The sequence below is a fragment of the Mauremys mutica genome, chromosome 2, assembly GCF_020497125.1.
Source record: "Mauremys mutica isolate MM-2020 ecotype Southern chromosome 2, ASM2049712v1, whole genome shotgun sequence".
NCBI classification, from domain to species: domain Eukaryota; kingdom Metazoa; phylum Chordata; order Testudines; family Geoemydidae; genus Mauremys; species Mauremys mutica.
The window spans coordinates 232960685-232981082 of NC_059073.1; the positions used below are offsets into that span (position 1 = coordinate 232960685).

A 20398-nucleotide genomic window follows, 5' to 3' on the forward strand; every position below is an offset into this window, starting at 1 on the left:
TGGTCTGTGTGGGGAAAGGGTGAAAATGTAAGTCAGAAAGTGCATCTTGTATTTAAAAAAAAATAAATGGTGAGCTAGTGTGGGTGGAGGAAGGGAAGGAGTGTCGAAGCAGGGGTGTAGCTACATTCCCATCCCAGAAGTCATCAGCAAAGGCATGAATTCAACACACCCAACCCGCCAGTAACCAGCACAATTAACCAACAAAAATCAGGGAAACAGTGAGGACTGATCCAGTGCAAATTCCAGCCCAGTTACTATGTACTGAGCCGTGGTGACTGCAGCAGTTCACGGTTTACCAGAAAGTATCAAAGACTTTGCATGTGCACGAGCCTGGAACAAATGCCAAGTACACAGCCTTCAGCTGCTTCCTTATAGGGACTAGCTATACACAGCACAGTGCAGAGGTAAGCAAGCATTCAGTAGCCCAGCAGTTCTCCAGGCCCAATCATAAACACAGGTCTCTAGGCTGCCCAAAGTCATGATGCACTGAACAACACAAAGGGCATCATCAGAATGGCAAGCCAGGAGTAGATGTGAGACATCTGAGCTGCAGCCCTCAACAACACACACGCAACATGCAGTCTAGGCAATGAGAGCATTAGCCAACAGTTTGCAGCATTGCCAACGCCATGCATACAAAAATCATGACTTAAGCCATCTCATGATTTTGGGGTCTAAATAACTGGATTTTAAAAATAATAAACTGGGGAGATGGAAGGTATCTTTTGTCTCAGGTTTGAGGTTTCAGGGTGCTCTCAGTTCATGTTTGCCAGCTCTTCTCTTTCACTATGAGGGTTAAAAACTCCTTTTTAAAATGGAAGCTGTGACTCCCACAAAATCCCTTGATCCAGGTGCTAGAGTCTGAAGAAAAATGTCATGTCGTGATTTACCTGAGAAAATCACAAGAGCTGGCACCAGTGACTTCTCCTCAGCAGCAATGAAGCCCAGGCATTCCATAATACTTCAACGCCTGCTTTCTCACCTGCTGCCTTTGCAGGGGCCCCCTGGGTTGTGTGTGAAAATGTCATTCTTGTGGGTTCTATTAACCTGCTGTGCATCTTCCCTGACAGTCTTGGTAGCTAACCACACCCACCAATTCAGGCTACTAATACACCATCGCAGCACCCTGTTTCCAGTTTACATGCTCCAGAGTATCTATTTTATATAGCGGGGGCTTGATTCTTTGCTCTCACACATCAGTGTTAATCAGAAATAACTCTATTAAAGTCAACAGGGTTTCACTGGTATAAGAGAAAGGAGAAAAAGATTCTGCATCTTAACTTATACATGTGATTTTCAGCATTCTTTAGACCACTGCAGATCAAATGTACCCCTGGTGTAACACCATTGATTTCACTTGGCATACATCAGGGATGAATAGGTCCCAGGCAGTCAGTAAACTATCCCATTGTGGTTGTGCCTCTGAGCCCCAGTCAAGGAGCAGGGCCCCATGGTGGTAGGTCCTGTCCATTCACAGAACACCAAGATAGTCCTGGCCCCAAAGAGCTTACGAGTACATTTCTTGTTTCTTTGAAAGGGATTTATATTGCATTTTATTTGAGATTCCTTCCTTAGGGACTGGCTCTTTTTGCTTCCTACTTCCCAGAGGTAATGTCCAGACTGTGTATGTGAAAATTAATTAAAAATGTAATTAACTTACATTTTTCATAATGGAGACAGCGACTGGTCTGGACAGACCCTCTCTATATATCAAAACATATAAGATTTTATATTTATCTACAATGAGGTTATTAACTGTCCTACCCGGTTTATATAATTCCAGCTTTTGAAGTCATTTCCTGGGGTAAGAGTACAGTTCTGCAGGACTCCAGCAGAGGGAGTCTGAACGTGAAGGGGAAAAAAAAATCCTAGGCTGTCTCCTTTGTGGAGGAATCAGCAGGTTTAACCTATGGGTAAAGGCCAATCCAACAGAAAGTGATTTTTCTCTTTCTTTCATCTCCTTCCTCTTCATTTGATCTCTTCTGGCCATGTTCCCCTCCCTTGCCAAAATGGAAATTTCACAGGTTTCCCTCCCCTGTTTGCATTAGAAAGCTGGGGAACAATCAGGTGATTTGCATGCAGGTAAGGAGAGTAAGGGCTGCTGCAGCAGATGATCTGTTTTTTTGCCTCCACAGCTACAGACAAGCTGAAACTTCCATAGCTAACATAGTAAGGCAAAGACAGAGTCCCTTTTTTTTTTAAACTGGTATGAAATATTAGGCAAAGTTCATTGTTCTTGGAACAACATGGGTGAGCAGCAGGCCCAAAGGCCTCAACATTGTGGCAGAAGTGCTCAAGAGGGATAACTTGCACCCCAGAGACATTCAACAGGAACATAACAGGAGTATAATTGCATATCAACTTGCTAGAGAGCAGGGGGAATAAGTGAAGGAGGCCATGGCTGGGTGAAAAGAGGACCAGACAGATTAGGATGATAGCCACATTCAGCAGAAGTGCAAATGGCTGGAAACATACTGAGGGGGAGATGCAAACTAAGTAGCTCCATCATCTTGTATAAAACTAGTGTGTAACCACAGCAGAGTGACCACATACCTTACTGTGTCCAGCCATTTAACACAACAATGTGGATAAGATGTTATCCTTCCCAGTTCCCAATGGTCACCAACAGATACTGGAAAGAGAGGCTACTAATAGGTGGTTAAGATGAGACTCCCAGGGAGGAAAAGGAGAATTACTAGGCAGGGGCGGGTCTATGTATTTTGCTGCCCCAAGCATGGCAGTCAGGCGGCTTTCAGCAGCATGCCTGTGGGAGGTCTGCTGGTCCCATGCCTTCAGCGCACCCATCGCCGAATTGCCGCTAAAACCGCGGGACTAGCGGACCTCCAGGCATGTTGCCGAAGGCAGCCTGACTGACACCCTTATGGCGACCAGCAGGCCGCCCCCCGCAGCTTGCTGCCCCAGGCACACGCTTGGTGCGCTGGTGCCTGGAGCTGCCCCTGTTACAGATTTCTGACAGTGAGCCTGGAGGGAGGCTATAAAAAAGGGTAACATGCAAAGTTCTCAGACAATAAGCAGTGATGAAGCCAGTCACTTCACTGCTCACACACCTTTGCTACTACTCAAACGGCCTAAGCCACCAGGACACTGCACTGAGTGTGGATGCTCTGCACTGGTGCATTTTTCTTTCTTTTGGTTGCCTAACTTATACTTAGGAGCGTAATGTGCACCCGGTAGACCATGCCTTTTTCTGTCTTTGGCCCACTTAGTAACACACAAGTCTGACAAAAATGAAAAATCATAACATTGCATTCAGGGGCGGCTCCAGGCACCAGCATGCCAAGCGCTCTGCTGGTCGCTGCAAGGGTGGCAGGCAGGTTGCCTTCGGCGGCATGCCTGCGGAGGGTCCGCTGGTCCCGCGGCTTCGGCGGACCTCCCGCAGGCATGCCGCCGAATCCGCGGGACTGGGGACCTCCCGCAGGCAAGACGCCGAAGGCAGCCTGCCTGCCGTGCTTGGGGCGGCAAAATGCCTAGAGCCGCCCCTGATTGCATTGAGTAGGATATAGGAGAGATAACTGTGTTAGTGTTGGAAAGGCTGAATATCAAAAGGCAGTCTCTTTCATTGGACTAACTGGAATTTAACTGTGTGCTTTTGAGAATCACTCTATCAAACCATGGGAAAGAGCAAGATAGACAGACACACATAGTGTCAGGGTCTTAATTCAGACCATATAATTTAATTCAGAATTACATTAGATCAAAGGGAAAGTGAACAAGGAATATGTAGAATGAAGTTCCTCTTCTTAAGAGCTTGGGAAGAATTAAAGTGGCATACAGCTCTATGAAAGCGTGAGGATAAAGTGAAGGTTAAGAGCACAAGACCAAGGAATACCTCCACAGCCTTCCTTTCATTAATATAAATGGGATAGTTTTGTGGTAAAAGACCTATTAAAAAGACCTATTAAAAAGAAAAGCACCAGTCTATATGTGTATCTGATTTTTGTGTGTCCACACAGTTTCCTTTAATGAACAATAGATACATCTAACTTTAATTTTGTGGTCTGAATTATCATACTGCCATTATATCTCCATGCTTCCATATCTGGTGGAGATAACAATGTGATTCTTGAAAGTGTGTCCATTTAATGTTTATTTTAGTTAGTCCCACAAAAGGGATCACCTAAAATATCTGTTCATTATTTCTGTCAAACGGTAGTGTAGAACAAATGAAAGAGGCAGACACCTGAGCCCTCAGAGAGCTTTTTCTTGTCCAAGGTTATTGCTGTCCAAAGGGACAGATTTATGCATGTAGGCCACATTCCTCCCTGGTAGAAATGCAGTGACATGAACCCGAGATGTGTTTAATTCATGGATTTTTTTCCATGATGAGTAAGAGAACACTAAATCTTGGTAGGAATATCTGGAACTCTGAATATCCCTGCCTTTAAGACAAGACTGAAAATTAATATTTTAGACCGGAATTCAGTTTGTCTTTGTTTGGCATTTGGCTTTGATTTATTTCTTATTGTAGAGCTCTGGGACTGCAGATATCACCGCACAATCATGCTCATAAGTCCATACGTGTTCTGCCATTGATTTCAATGGCAGTGTGATAAGGCCCTATGTGCACACAGCTATATAACATGTTATTATTATATAATATAGCCACTGAGATGGCTTACTATGTTTGTTACCTCATGTTTCCTTAACCACTTTGCAGCTGGAGGCCATCATAACTTCAGTGCAGTAATGACAATCTTTAAAGGGGTATTGCCAATTTTAATATGCTCCAAAACTTTTATTTGGGGGAAAAAACAAGCCTTTATATGACCTAAAACCAATAGAAATGTTTATTCATTATTTTAAAATTCCAGTTGTTTTCAGACCAATACACATTTCCTTGCAATGTTTGAAACACATGCACTGCAGCACTTGCAACCTAAAAGTGGAATAATATAAACACAAGTGAAACTGACCTCATTGCTTTTCATTGGCCAAGAAATGTAAAAAATGGCCATAAAAAGCGGTAAATAAGTAGGATTCTAAAAATTATTTCTATCTCATATTCTACATAGTCTAAGGTGATATTAGTAGCATAGGTAAAATATATCTATTGTGTTACAACATAGTTTTTCAGCTGCCTGTATCTTTAAAGTGCCAGCATTCTCCAATGTACATACTTCAACCAAACTCAGAAGGTACATAGCACAGTGCTGCATGAGTTTTCCATTAAACTGCAGACAAATAGGTAAGCTTTATTATTTGACATAAATATGATTCTGAGTTGGGTCCCTCACATTCATGTGGTCAGCAAGGTTCCCCCAAATACTAGGGACACTGTCACACACACATTTTTTACCTGCATTGATTCCGGTCCCTGAAAACCTCTCCTCTCCCTCCATCCTTCTTTAACTTAAACAACACTATGTTGGGGCACATTAAGCCCATTTTGTCAGCCTGCCTTTACTCTTCCCTAACATCATGGCACTGAACCCTGTTGGGCTGCACAGACGTGTTTGAGGGCCCCAGGCAAAATCTGAAACTGAGCCCACCCACACCCTTCCAAAAAAAATTACCACTGAGGGGCTTGGAGACCAAGCCTGCCACTCACTCACCCCATAGTGTGTGCCCCTGTCCTGTGGGGTTGGGCCCAGCTCTGGGTGGTGCGACCTGGCATACAGGGCCACTTGTGTTTGGCCCAGCTGCTCCTCCTCATGACAGAGGAGGGCAGGTCCAAATTTGAGTGAGTGGCATCATGACCACCATGCGCCACATCACAATGCCAGTGGGCTCCTCTCAAACGGGGTGACCTTGGGGCAAAGTGGTCTTTTGCTCTCCCCCACATGCAGCCCTGGAACCCTGTATAGTGGCACATATGAGCAGGAACTTTGTCCACTTACCACAATCATCCCAGTTAAGGAAAATACAAAGCTCAGAACATAAATTGAAAGTATCTGATTTCTTGGTCAAAGAAAGCTGAGTACGCAAGGGCGTAGCAAGTACTTTGAAAATAAAAATTGTGTGCCATGGCACACACCTGCCTACATCCCTAGAAGCCTTGAGCTAACAATTTTGGAAAGATTTGGAGCACACATTAAAGAGTACATAGAATCAGCTTAGCACTTCTAACCATCTTTGAAGCAAAAAAAAAAAATCTCATTAGTGATTCGGATTGCTTCCTTTTCAATACAACTCAGACAAGCATGTTAATTTTAGAGTGTTAATGGCTTTTTTCGGTGCGGGGGAGGTTGGATTTGTTCTTAATTGAGTCTAATGCCTTTTAGGGAGAGTCATACAACTCGGATTTCAGAGCCATACAGCTCAGATTCCTTGTTGCCCCAGCAGTTCTGAATCTGTAAGTTGACGGAGCAGATCTTAACCTTAGCATCCAACATGATGATGGAATATTTATGGCCTGTCACTAACGACGCCAAGTATTTAATGCGATGACTAAAAAAATGCAATCTGCAAACAACTCCTCCTCCTCCTTCCGAGCAGCCAGTAGCGGCAGCCGCCCCAGCGTAGGAGGGACTGGCTAAGGCTGTCCTTTGTTAGTGCATCGAGCGAAACCACAGCATGGGCAAGGACGGAGCCTGTTCAGAGAACGGCAGACAGAAGTTAGCTCTATGCCTGAAACAGTTTAACAGGAGCTGGGGACCATTCCTCCCTCCTTTTAAGAATTAAGGTATAATCTTGACTCCTTCCCCTACGTTGCTCTGCTTTTCTATCTCGGCATTGTACTTGGTGTGTGCAGTAAGGCGGGGGTGCGATCCTTGCACGTGTGAACGGACATGGGTAGTTCAGCGCACGGACCTTCCTGGTGTAGTTTGAACGTTCCAGGGCGTGTTTGTAAGTGGAGCTGCCTGGCAGCGTCTGGACAGCCGGGTCCTGTCTGCAGCTGCTCCGTGGGTGGGAGCGGAGCCCTGACAGCTCGCGTGACACTTCTTGTAAGCGCCGTCCGGGGAGAGCCCCGTCTCCGCGCGTGCACCGCCTGCTGGGGGCACGGGTGCTGCACGGGAGGAAGGGCACCACACCCGTGCCAGGGGTGCTCAGCTCTGCCTGTTACCCCATGGGCAGCAGGCGTGCTCCGGCCAGTTGTGGAAACCCCCGTCTCTTGGCTCCGACAAAGGTGCAACAGAGCGAGTTCGGAATCAATTTGGTCCATTGAAATCCAGGCTCTGCAGCCTTCAGCGCCCGGCTGCTAGGGGCCCCAGAGCCAGCCAGCTGGGTGCTGAGCACCGTAGGTGCTGGAATGAGGGGTGCTGCCACACCCCTGGCCTGAAGAGGTTTCTATTCTATACAGTTTGGTTCAATGGCTCTCAGCAGCCCCAGTGTATAAACTGATCCAGCACCCTGCCGAGCACCTGCCTCTGCTGTGCTGCCGGTGGAGCTGACCCAGCCGCCCTTGTTTCCACTGTAAAGCGCCCGGCCCTCCAGCTGCCCGCCTGAGTGACAGCTCCCCACGCTGCTGGCAGCAGGGTATTGCCCGCCCGCACCCCGTCTTCTCTCTCCACCTGTCCGAGAGGCGCCTCTCGCTGACATCATGGAAACACCCGCCCTTCTCAGACCGGCCGGGAAGGCGGGGGCTAGCGCCTGCTTTGCTTAGCCCAGAGTAGAGGTTCTCTTTGGTCAGTCCAGCTGTCAATCAATGAGATGAAGCCCGCCCGCTCTGGAACCTCCCTTGGAGTCGAGAGACCCGAAGAGCCGGTCCCTCTACTCCCCGCTCCAGCAGGCACCCAGGTGGAGCCGCTGAGTTTATGATTCTGGTTGCTATCCCCCGCCCACCTCCTTTTTTTTGCTGGCGCCTGTAGCGGCCGTTTGGGGAGAAGGGCTGAGCTGCTTGTATCTGCCCAGGGCGTCGCTGCTGCCGCCGCCTGCGGGCAAGCGCTCAGGTAGGTGCCCGACTCCCACCCAGCTGTGACCCTGCGGCAGGTCAGGCACCCGGCCGGGGTTTGGCACCCCCGGCCCCTGCCTGCCCGTGGGGCTCGGCGCCCTGGGAATGAAGGGACCTTGTTCCCCTCCCCAGCCGGTTGGTGGGTGCATTGCTGCCCCTGGGGGGCGGGTCTTCCTGGGGGGGGGGCTTGTTGCATCTTCCCCCGGGGATGTGAACCGGGGGGCTTCCAAGGGGCTTGGGATGCTGCTGCTGCTAACTCCCGAGGAGCACAACGTGCGGGGGATCAGTCGTACGGTACAGGTAAGTGGGTCTGGTTAGATTTCCCTCTTGCTCCGTGCTCTCCTTTGCCCTCAAGCTGAGGCGCTCACTTGGCTTATTGGGAAAAGAGGAACTGTGCCTTCTGAGGTGTCCCGTACCAGCCCATTGCGAAATTGAAGAGGCACCAAGAAAACTTTGTAACAACAAAGTGGCTTTTAAAAACACACACACACACACACACTTTTCAGTGTGAGGCTGTTGGGAATTAAGGTTAGCTGGAGACTTGGGAGAAAATAACTGGCCTGGGGGTGAGCTACTTATGCTCAGCCTTCATGTCGCTGCATTGCGAGACCTATCCGCTTTCCTGTAAGTTTCAGTGCAAATGTCTGAATAAGGTTTAGATACTGTTCCCTCTTGTGAAATACAGCCAATAGGGTAGAATAGTTCCTTTCTTCCTCTAATGTATAGGGAATCTTGACTTGTGCTATAAACAAAACACATTACCATGTCAGTCTATGTATATTCTGTCCCCTCTACTAAAGTGTTTTAAAAAGAAATAGGATTTATGTATCAGTTTAGTCATCTCTTGAAATCCATTGAGATCCTTAAATGTGCTGTTACAGTACAGAGTATTTATTTTGTTTTGATTACACAATTTAAAAAAAAGTGACCTGCTTTGAATTGTGCACCATTCAAGATTTTCATTATTTGGTGGATTCATAGTGTTTTCTTTGGCATTGAAATAGACCTAATTCTAGATTAATTGATATACAGTATTAAGCATCTGTTTCTAAAACATAATCCTGTATCAATTACTAAGTCTTCAGGGTTGAGAGGTGAATTCCCCAGGAGTCATTCAGCAGGGAGCCACTGCAGATTTTCCATCTTGCTGTGTGCTTTGGAAAATATAACTGGAAGCCAGCTGGCTGCTAAATGTAACTTCAGAGATCTTGAGGATATTTGCAAGTACCTCACTCTCAGCTAATTCTGTGATTCTCTTTTTAGTAGTATAAAACAAGGTTGACATGATTTCTCTTCTCTCCTGTCCACCTCTAAAGAAAATAGATTAATTAAATCCAATCACTTCAGTACAATTTCCAAGCCAGTGTAATTTCCATCAGGACTGAGTCCAAATTAGTAAATGAGCATTTAAGTATTCTACTGCATGAAATCCATCTGGTACTCTCAGCTCTCACTTGCTGATTTCCAGTAGTTTAATATTGTGCACCATTTGGAATGGGTATAAGAGAGGCTATTTAACTACATCCATCTCTTCCTTGGGAGGTCATGTGTCCGGCTTCCTTGTTTTCCCCCCATTCCCTTAATGATTGTGTGAGTGCTGTTCAGCCTCGGCTTTCTTGAGATGAAGGGATGTGGGGGGCTGTTTATATTTGTTTCATCTTTTCATTGATTAACCACAGATTTTATAATGTAATTTTGATGCTACTGAATTTCAGAAGAGCATGTAGGTGTGATTCAGTATTTAAAGTATAAGAAATACTCAGGCAAACAGGAAACCACAATTCTAATTTCCATGAGCTTTAATGTAATTATTAGGACCATCTCCTGGTTGAAAAATGTAACAATCATTAACAAATACACTTTAATTTTTTTTAAAGTTCTTACTAGAATAGGAAATAAATTAATGTAGTTCTTGTTAAATGAAGTGGTTAATGTTCTGCAATTAGATTTCACCAACCAAGTAGCAAGAGTAAACTCCACAAGCCCTATCACAGCCTCACCATGGAGTCACAGACAGGCCCCTGGGGCAATTCAGTCCATCTTGCCACTCAGGCAAGCCTGCCTGTGTCCTAGCTGATCCCTTGCACCAAAAATCACAACAATATTCAGGTTACTCTGAGTCCCAAAGGATGAGTCACTTACCCCAGGTCAGTTGCGCACTCAGATCTCTCACCAAAGGCAACTGTTGTAGCCAATCCTGTAATTAACTAAAGATTTATTAACTGAGAAAAGAAATGAGTGCTTTACAAGGTTAAAGCAGGTGACATATACACACACAAATGAGTTACAATCTTAGATTCCAAAAGATAATAGAAACTTCTTTAATAATCAAACTCCATATGTCCTCTAGCACTAAACTGGGGAAGGTGGGGGTGGTTCTTATGCTTAGTAATTCTTGCCCCTTTAGGATATGTCTACACTGCAATTAGACACCTGTGACTGGCCTGTGCCAGCTGACTTGGGCTGTTTGTTTATGATGTAGACATTTGGGCTCAGGCTGGAGCCCAGGCTGTGGGACCTTGCAAGGTGGGAGGGTCCCAGAGCTCAGGCTGCAGCCCAAGCCTGCATATCTACACTGCAATTAAACAGCCCCTTAGTCTGAGTCAGATGGCGTGAGCCAGCTGCAGGTGTCTAACTGCAGTGTAGACAAAAAGAACCCAGTTTCTCCTTGTCAGAGATTTTTATCCATTTCTCCCCATAGTCCAAGCTGATGTGATGAGTTCATGAGCAGGTCTCTTCCTGAGGGGCTGAAGAATGCAATTAACAAAGTCTTTGTTCTTTGACCCTCACATTGGCTCATTTGGTTTCAAAGGCCTTCTTGTTGGCCAGGGTCTAAAGTCTTCTGGAGGAAGCCAGCATTTGCATTAGAGAAGGCTTCTCTCCTGTTTGAGTTCCACAGTTACTGAGGTTTACAATGCAAACACTCAATATAACCTTATACCATGGGCTACCAAGGTTATAAGTGAGATCAATAATGCGGTGTCCTATAACACTAAACACATTCTTATCAACTTAACATCAATTCTAACAATGCTAATATGCTGATAAGCCAGACTAGTTTCTAGCTATGCATTTGTCAGTGTTCAGTGAGGCCTGGGGGCCTTGGCATGAGCTGGCACCGGGTCTGCCGATGTCACACATTACTCCACAGGGAAGGTGGGTGTACTCACGGAATAAACTATGACTTAGTGGTGCGTGTCCATACTAGGGGCTGGTGCAGAATCAGGGAAGTCACAGCTGAGAATTATGAGCTTACTTACCAAAGACAGGAAACACTGGTGAGACTTGAGGTGGGGTTTATTTAGTACAATGATTAACATAGTTTTGTGGTGCACTTTGCAAATGCAAACACTATATATAAATGCTAGGTATTTGATATTTGTCGTCTCACTAGAGCTTGAGTAGCTAAAAGCACATGAGTTGAAACATTTTATTCCGCATTGGGCCTCCCCTGCATACATTTGCTGTATTATATGTACTTTTGTTGCATACTATCTAGAGAACAGATGAAAGGTTGCATTATTCTGGTACGCTTAGGTTTCATGGATTCTAATGGTAAAAAATGACTTCTCAGTTGCTACAGTGTTGTTAGCAGTTTATATATTAATTAGTGTTTTGAGTATCAAGGTTTCTGTTGGTTTGTAGCAATTAACCTTTTAGCTAAATTTCAGCTTGCTGTGGTGTTCAGTTCAAAGGAATGCTATGAAGAATATGGCTGCAGTAGGTTATACAATTATGGCTAGCTTTTCTCTTAAAGAGGCTTCTTTCCACTGGCTTCAGTGGCCCCAGGTGAAGTAAACTTTTGCCATGGTTTCAGTGGTATTAGGATCTGATGTTAGTGAACATGTTAGTGCTAAAGGCCTGGAAACACTGCAGTATAGTCATATGTAGAATTAGTGTTTTGCTGTATGGACTGTTAGCGTAATTAGATCCTATTTTCTATTCATAAACCTTCTTTATTCAGGGCTTTAGGGAAGGTGGCCCGTCATGTGATTAATGCAGAATTAGATTGCATAAAACAGTAGCACATATTCTGTTGTGAGAGACCCAGAATCCATGCCTGTATCACAGATTGTGCTCTGTAATATAAGCGTTCATTTTTTAAAAATATTGTTGCAAAGAAAACTTTTTAATTTATCACATTTTGTTCATGCTTTAATTTGTCATCTTCTGTAATTTGCAGATAGCATGAAATGGTAGCTCAGAAATGTGAAATGCACAATGCATTTCAAAGCGGTGTTAACTCTGAAACCTAAAGAGGACAAATTGAATGTCACTTAACTATTTCAATGTTGATCATTTTAGTTTCCTATTAATGTACTTATCCCAGAGTTCCATGCTGCTTCTCATGCTTTCTCAGGTACCAAGAACTCAAGCTGTCTCCTATGCACCTGCCAAAAGCTTCAGCTCCTCCTGACAGATTCTAGGATGCAGTTGTATGTTGTGCAATATATTTTTGTGATTGTGGAAAATTAAAGATTGGCGATAGCTTGTAAAATATGTTAAATGTAATATAAAAATAACTTGGGGCTACAGTACTAATTGTTTCATATGTAAATCAACAAAATACTTAGCTGCTTTTTAATATAAATGAAGCTACAAAAGTTCCAATCTGTTGACCAGAGTGGCACAGAATCTAGGGCCAGTGTGATATGGAGTTCACAGGACCTTGACCACAGAGAACAATCCTGCATTGACAAAGAAATGAGGTCTCTTCTATATCTAGCTTCAGTGAGTCTGTAACTTGGCATTGGAACTGATTTTGTCTCTTACAAAATGTTACCAGACCAAAACTTAGCTGGTTTGGCTCTTTCAGTCAGTTACATATACAACTGGCTGAAAGTGTGTGGGTATATAATCAACCCCTACTGGTATTTGGAAGAGGTACATTCTTCAGGTTGTGTGGATTTAGACTTGTGTAGCTAATCATTTGTGGAGGAGGCATTTAAATCCCAACACACCACAGAGGTACTTGGAAGTAAAGAGGAAGCTAAAATAATGAAACAATAGCTTCTCTGGGAGTGGAGGAAGAGTGTGTGTTAATATAGAAATAACCTGAGAGAAATTTGGTTAAATTAACCTTGAGCACCTAGACTGACATACAGATCAACACAAGTAAAAGAACCTGGATATTATGGTGATGAGTGTGGTATAAATATCTGGACAGAACAGAAAATATGTCTCTTACTGTTGGCCTGATCCTGAGAGATGCTGCATTTCCTTAACTCCTACTCATTCGGCTTCAGTTCTTAGTCGGCTATTCTTGCAGAGTTCTTGAAGCTGCTCATCTCTCTCTCTCTCATTTATTTAATTTATATACATAAATAAAGTCTCTTGTGATGTACTTAAGATTGAGACATGAGTCAATGCTACACTTCTTGCAACTTCCGAGTGTTACCACAATACTAATAATGAAAGTAAAGAGCTAGTGACTTGATCCAATTTTAGTATTGCAGGTACTGTACTGTGCAAGCTTTACTGTGCAATTCTGCTAATGTTCTTCAGTCCTTAGCTACAAAACCCCTACTACGCAATCCTATGTAATTTCTAAAGAAATTCATATTCCCATCAAATCTTGTATAGCTGTGGTGTGGACAGATGGAAACTAGAATATGTTTGGAAGCTAACTTTCATTGAGATCTAAGGTATCACTTGAAATAGAGTAGCTAGCCCCATTGTGAATTTCTGGATTTCAAAGTAAATGTCATGTTCACTCATTTCATTATTGTCTCAAGATCCTTGTGCTTTCAAGAATGGCTCAACAGTAGCATTTGTTAGACATAGGAAGGAATGCATGATGATGATTAAAAGGCAAAAAAGTCACATGTAGTATCAGTTTAAATTGAATCTCTCTCCCCCTCCCCTCAGATGTTGCTTTGGGCACAAACAAGGTTCTGCTGTCCCTGTCTATCCTGGGCAGATCTTTGCATGTCCTCTGTGTTAAGTCCCATATGTTTTCCCTCTCCGAATACAGTTTTCAGTCAGATCCTTTTCTGTGTTCCTCTAGCTGCCCAATGGCATGCCTGTCATGGCAGACACTGGTTTAATTCTTAACATATCCGAGATTTTTTCTTTTTTTTGTGGATAACTTTAGAGAGAAGGTTTGTTGAACTCTCTGAATCTCAGCATTTGTTATACATTTAACTCCATGTAATATGTAGCATTTTTCTAAGATATTTGCTTTTGAAGGTATTTAGACAACAGTCTTTACTTTCAGGAGATTTCCAGTTTTCACATCCATGTGTTAAGATGGAAATAACATTTTGAGTTGAGATTTCTAGTTTAATCTTTAAGCTGTAGATTTTTGGTCACCAAATCTTGTTTCAGCTGGTGAATGCTGCTGCTGCCTTGCCAATTTGTGATACTGTTCCCTTCTTAGGGTGGCCAGTTGTCTCTATATTAGGGGCTTTGTCTTATATAGGCAACAATTACCCCCTTCCCAATTTTTTACATTTGCTATCTGGTCACCCTATTCTTTGTTGACATCCCTATTAGCTTGTCCATTACTGCCAAGGTGTTGAATGGACTTGCCTCTTGTATTCCTTTGTCTTCTGACATAATGTTTGAGTAGTGAGTTGCTGAGTTTATTAGATTTCTTTTAGCATAACTGATCATCTGATCATTAACCCTGTCTTTCTCCTTTTCTTTTGCAGTGGTGGACTATCTTTGGGTCTCTTCATGCATGCTCACTAAGCTCTCACTTATAAGACCTACATAATCAGTAAAATCTAGATCTTCTAGTGGGCTGTTGTTGAGCTATTCAAAGACTGTTGCATCTGTCTACGCTTTTTGCAAAATCAATGAAGTATGATTTTGCTATTGACAGTAGAGGTGAGAGAGAGCATCTCTGATACCAGTGTTTATTTTAAACCATTCGCTCAATTTTGTTTATCAACATGTCACATGCTCTTATAAGGCCTAGATGGTGGTGTTGGGTTTTGTTGACATACCGTAACACTGCAAGATGTTGCAGAGTGAATCCTGATGGAGGCTGTGGAACGTTCTCCTGAAATCTATGAAGTTGGTGTCGTTTTTGCCATTCAATGCCCTCTTCAATGATTGTTCTTAGGGTGAAAATCTGGTCAACACATGATCTTCTAGGTTGAAATCCAGCCTGATCATCCCTTAGCTTTGTCTCACCTACTTGCTATTCTGCTTATGATACTCCAGAAAATGTTACCTGTCACCCGAAAGGACGGTTATGCTTTGCCAGTTGTTGCAATTGCATAGATCACCTTTCTTTGGTGATTTATTATAATGCAGTTTTCCCATTGTTCTGGAGCTTTTCCTCATCCCAATTTCTATAAATGTGGTGGTGGTCTGACCTCAATCTGTTCTGTCACTTCAAAAAAAAAATTAAAATTACCTTTTTCTTTTCTTTTCTCTTTTTTTTTTTTTTGCTTCTATTTGTTTAATTGCTGGTAGAGTTGTGTTAAGTTCCAGGATGTTATAGCTAATTATATGCTTTCCGTCATGCGAGCCCTACCACAAACCCCACACAAAGCACGCCCACACTGTCGCTTCTCCCTTGACGTACATTTGTACACGTTTCTGCTCAAACAGTAGAGGCACCCATATGCAAACACAGACTCTCTAACATCACGTCAGCCACAAGTGTAACCACGTGTATGCATGAGACTCCACTCATCTGTGCTTGTGTACACATCCCATGTCATTCCCATGAAGTGGGAACCTTTGTGAGTTTCCTTTCCCTCTGTCTTCTCTTCCCTGTTAGCTTCCTGAATGAAACGTCCTGTGAGCCATTATGTTGCAAAGGCTTGAGAATAGCAAGAAAAGCAGGAGGCTCATATCTTACTACAAAAAAGCTTGTTTAATAATCAAAGGCTTTTTAAAGTGCTGTGTATTTTATCTTCTGCTTCCCCATCACTTGTCTGTTGCACAGATGGGACTAGATTCTCATTTACCCCAAAGCCCTTTTACACTGTTTTGGCAGTGTAAAGAAGCCATAGAGTGAATGTAAATGTATTTTTTTTCTACCAGGGCCTTCCTGTAAATGTGAATCAGGCCCCTGAGACTATTCTTCCCAGAAAGATGGAAGGATTTTATTGTAGGTGGCTGGCTGGCTGAGTTCCTCCTTGAAATGACTTATTTTTAGTGCTACTGAGATTTTATTGTGTTACAAGGCTTGAGGCATCCTTATACGTAATTAGTATTTCAATCTAAATAAATATAGAAGCTGGACTGCACAGGGAGGAAGAAACCAGAGTGCATGCCCTGGGTACAGCTGTAGATAGTGGCAGGGTAGCGGGGGGTGTTTGCCTGAAACCAGATATTGATCCTTGTAGAAAACTGTGAAGGGGGTTTTGCTGGTTTACTGCTGCAGGTCCCTTATTACCCTACTTAGATATCCGAGAGGTTGATGTGACTCTCTAAGGGAAGGGTAGATCAAGCTGTGGGCAGACCAGACCTACTAGAGAACACTAGGAATGTCCAAGTCTGAGAAGAAAATTTTGAGCTGAAAGTTACTTGTTGATTTCTTGATTGATAAGGCCAAGCTCCAGGAAGGAGATGAGCTTGGATTTTACATAGTGTAAAGGCTGTGCTCTTATGGCAGGTTGTGAAGGGTTCCTGCCTTCAGGAAACTGTTCTAGAAGCTCAAAAAAGCAACATAATTTACCCTTGCTATGATCCATTGGCAGGTCAGGAATACTGTTGGTAAATGGTATCCGAGGCAACGGACAGATAAATCAATAATTAACATGGACACCTCATCGTCTGCCAGCCCTAAAAGGAGATCACCAACCAACCAAACCAGTGCAGTTTCAGTACCACATCTAGCCGAAACCTGATTTTGACGGAGTTTTAACGAGTCTGGTTGAGTTTAGAGACTTGGGAACTCAAGATATGGAGACTGGAGCTGCTTTGCCACAACATTCTCAATCTTACCTATAAACTGAAGGTTTGAAATAGTGCAACAGTTAGAGAACTGTTCAGCATCAAGTGATGGCTTCTTGAACCAGGGTATACCAATGCTTCCAGACAGGAAGCAGGGAAGGCACTGTGCTGCTGACAATCTACTCCACTTTCGCTGGTGGCGCACTGACTGTACTCACAGATAGACGTTTGAAGTTCCTCTGGTACCACCAGAGCTGTTGAAATTCCAAACCCACACATTTGTCCTCACCAGACACAGATGTGCAGCCTCAGAGCTCTGCTACAGCTCTACCCTCCCCTACCCCCAATCAGACCAATGTATCTTGTCTGCAAAGTATTTTTTATTTATTTTTAAAGAAAAATATTCCTCATTACAAATAACCTTCATAAATCACTGAGCACAAACAATCACATGTCAGACTCCCACTGGCAATGTGAGAGTAAGGAACACCATAAGTGGGAGGGAAAGCATAGGGACAGGGGAGGGAACTATAATTTTGCACAAGTCACTATAGTACAGTATATCCCTGCACTAATTGATGACAAGTCTGTTTCAGTGGAATCCGCTTTATTTTTTTAACCAAAAATATTTTATTGTAAGTTATGAGCTTGCACTACTGTAGTTCGAGCGTTTAATCTGATTTTTCTCTCTTTACAAATATACTGAATAAACATAACTTAATTTCAGACTCCTAGATAAGGCGTTAGGATTTTACATGTGTGATATCTGTGCCGGTGTGTTCACGGCATTTCACAGCTAACATTTCTATATATTGTAATACTTTGAATGACACCTTGAAATCCTGGCTCCGTTGAAGTCATTCATGTATGGCAAAACTCCCTTTGATTTTAGTGGTGCTAGGATTGCACCCTCGCATGAAACTTCTTGAAAATAAAAAAATCTAGTAGCAGTCACTTTTCTTTTGCGGAATACAGTATGTTGATAAGGGAAATGTGTGAAACATTTCCCCCTGTACTAAATAACAGTAACTTGTACACGCTGGTTGCCTGCTACCATGACTTCTGTATGTAACTCCTAGTGCACTGAAGAACACTTATTGATGATTTTCTCTTTTAAAAGATCAAATTTCAAGTATTAGGGCATCATTTAATGTCTTCTTCTGCATCAAAAAAATGTCAGTCAGGCTTTACAAAAGCTGCTTTCGGTCTGAGTTGATTAGCTTGATTAGCTGTAACTGGAAAGCAGTACAACTTCCTATTTAAGATCTAGCTGTGGGTTCAGCCATCTTTTTATTTTCAAACAGCCTCATTAATGTTTCATTGCAGTTGAATTGTAAGGTATTGTTGATATCCTGATGTCATCATGAGTTGAATTTTCTCATCTTTGGAAGTATTATGACACTTGCCCGAGACAACAGGTACTCTCCACTGCAGAGCTACGAGAAGGATCAAGTGTGTCTGTGATGGAAGATGTTCTGTGAAGATTCTTAACTAATGATTCCACCTCACAGCCTTGGTAACTGTGATATAACATCACTACAATAATGGCCATTCATATTATGTTACCAACCATACCTTGCATTATTTGTTTTCCTATGATTAGATTATAGGGGTAGCATAAAACAGTCCTTTGTTTAATACAGACAAATGTTTACCTTTGGTACTCTCAAGATGAACGATTAAACAGTAGTTTAATCTGAATAGCAATTCCATATGCATTATTCTCAACTTACTGCAGAATGGAATGCCTATTTCTTTAGGGCTTTGGCTGAAAGCTTTTCTACTTGTCTCTTGCATGTTGGCAAGGATATAATGCTGTTTTAGCGCAGTCTGTTATCTGCTGACCTTATCGCTAAGGTTGAACTCTGAAGGGAATTTCTATCCTAGTGTCATTGCTCAACAGTGGCCAAACTTGTTGCCACTTGCCCAACTATGAGACAATGTCTCTGAACTGTAGGAGGGAACATATGGGCATATGCTGAGCACTATGCTGCTTCACTTGTGTGCCTACATAGCTAGAGATTAAGGGCTAGTCTACACTTACCGTCCGGGTCGACGCGGTGAGTTTGACTTCTCGGAGTTCGAACTATCGTGTCTGATTTAGACGCGATAGTTCGAACTCCGGAAGCGCCGCGGTCGACTCCAGTACTCCACCACTGCAAACGGCGGTGGCGGAGTCGACCTTGGAGCCGCGGAGTTCGACCCCGCCGCGTCTGGACGGGTGAGTAGTTCGAATTAGGGTACTTCGAATTCAGCTACGCTATTCACATAGCTGAATTTGCGTACCCTAATTCGAACCCCCTTTTTAGTGTAGACCAGGCCTAATTAGCTTCTGTATTTCTGGACTGATATTCCTGAAATGAGGGAGATGGGGAAGGCAGGAGCAAGGGAGCAAATAGAATATTTTTAGAACTGTTGTCTTCTGTTAAAATGTACTTTTCATATTGCTTGACTGAGTGCCTTCTTTCCACTCCCCCACGGCTCTGCCTCCCTCTCTGCAAGCATTCACGTGTTCTGGCCTATCTAGATAACTGTATGGTTCTCTTTCCCACTATCTGGATGCCTCAGCTGCTCTTGCATGTAGCCCTTCCAGGAGCAACAACATGAAAATGACAATGGGTGTGGTACTAGGGAGCACGTTATAGACAACAGATACAAATCATGAGACAGGGATTAAAAAACTATGCTAGTGATGGATGGGAAAATGAAGTATTTCTCTGATGCCAGTGCTAAAATTGCCCTAGGGTATACTAGTGAATATAAAGAAATGTGTATTACAATTAGGGCTTCTGATTTTTGGTTTTAACTGATAAAACACCCACAAAACAAACACACGCAAAATGAAATCAGTGTTTATCCAATAAACACTGGAAATGGTTACTTGTATCTAAGGGTTTGTCTACACAGAGTAGTACTGTGGACTACTGCGGTGTAATTTATTATTTTTTAAAGCACACTAACATGTGCATTGATTGGTCCATGGAGACCCTGCTGGTGTGCACTAAAGGTTCATTAGTGCACTTGAACATAGTGCTGTTTGAAACAATAGTACGTTAAAGCACACTAGAGAACCTTGCAACAAGATTACACATTACAATATGCACTACTGTAATGTGTATATAATATACATAAATCATTAGTGTATTCAATGAGCTCCGAAAGCCCCCAATTCTTTTACATCTACATAAAACTCAAAAATCATTAATTTCATTTTTCAGGGTTTATCTTTAATAACCCACTCCCCCAAAAAACAAGCCCTAATTATAATATGGATGAGTTGGAAAAAAAACCCTAATATGGAACTGTAAATAAAAATAATTTTAGGACAGAACAGCAGTTAGATTTGAGCCTTTACAATCTAAATTTATAAGACAGAAAATATCCAGTGACTGTATGGAAAGCATGTGACCAATGAATCAAGGGACATCGGGGTCATCCAACTGTCTATTGTCAAGAGACATGGACTGTAAGGAGGTGCACAGAAGATAATATATGGATATGACCTTCTAGTGTATCGAACTGTTCCATTAAGGAGTGGAAGAAAGGAATTCATGTGACTTCTAGAGCAGTGATGTAATGACCATGGTGTAGCTATGACCACGCATGTGAACAGGGCTGTAGAATTAATTAGTTGATGATTTGGACCAAACAAGACACACATGTTTTGGCAGGGGGAGGGAGGGAGGGAAA

General features: G+C 43.0%; 1 protein-coding gene across 3 annotated transcripts in view; it reads left to right on the forward strand.

Moving 5' to 3' along the window:
- Positions 1-6486: 6486 nt before the first annotated feature.
- Positions 6487-20398, forward strand: part of OSBPL3 (oxysterol binding protein like 3) — a 127758-nt gene continuing 113846 nt past the window's right edge. The window contains exon 1 of one of the 3 annotated variants that reach the window (XM_045006192.1): positions 6487-6643. The gene's annotated coding sequence lies outside the window, so the exon portion shown is untranslated. Of the gene's footprint in view, positions 6644-7745; positions 7851-20398 lie in introns of those variants that run through there. The other 2 variants (XM_045006195.1, XM_045006194.1) reach the window with 2 other exon arrangements.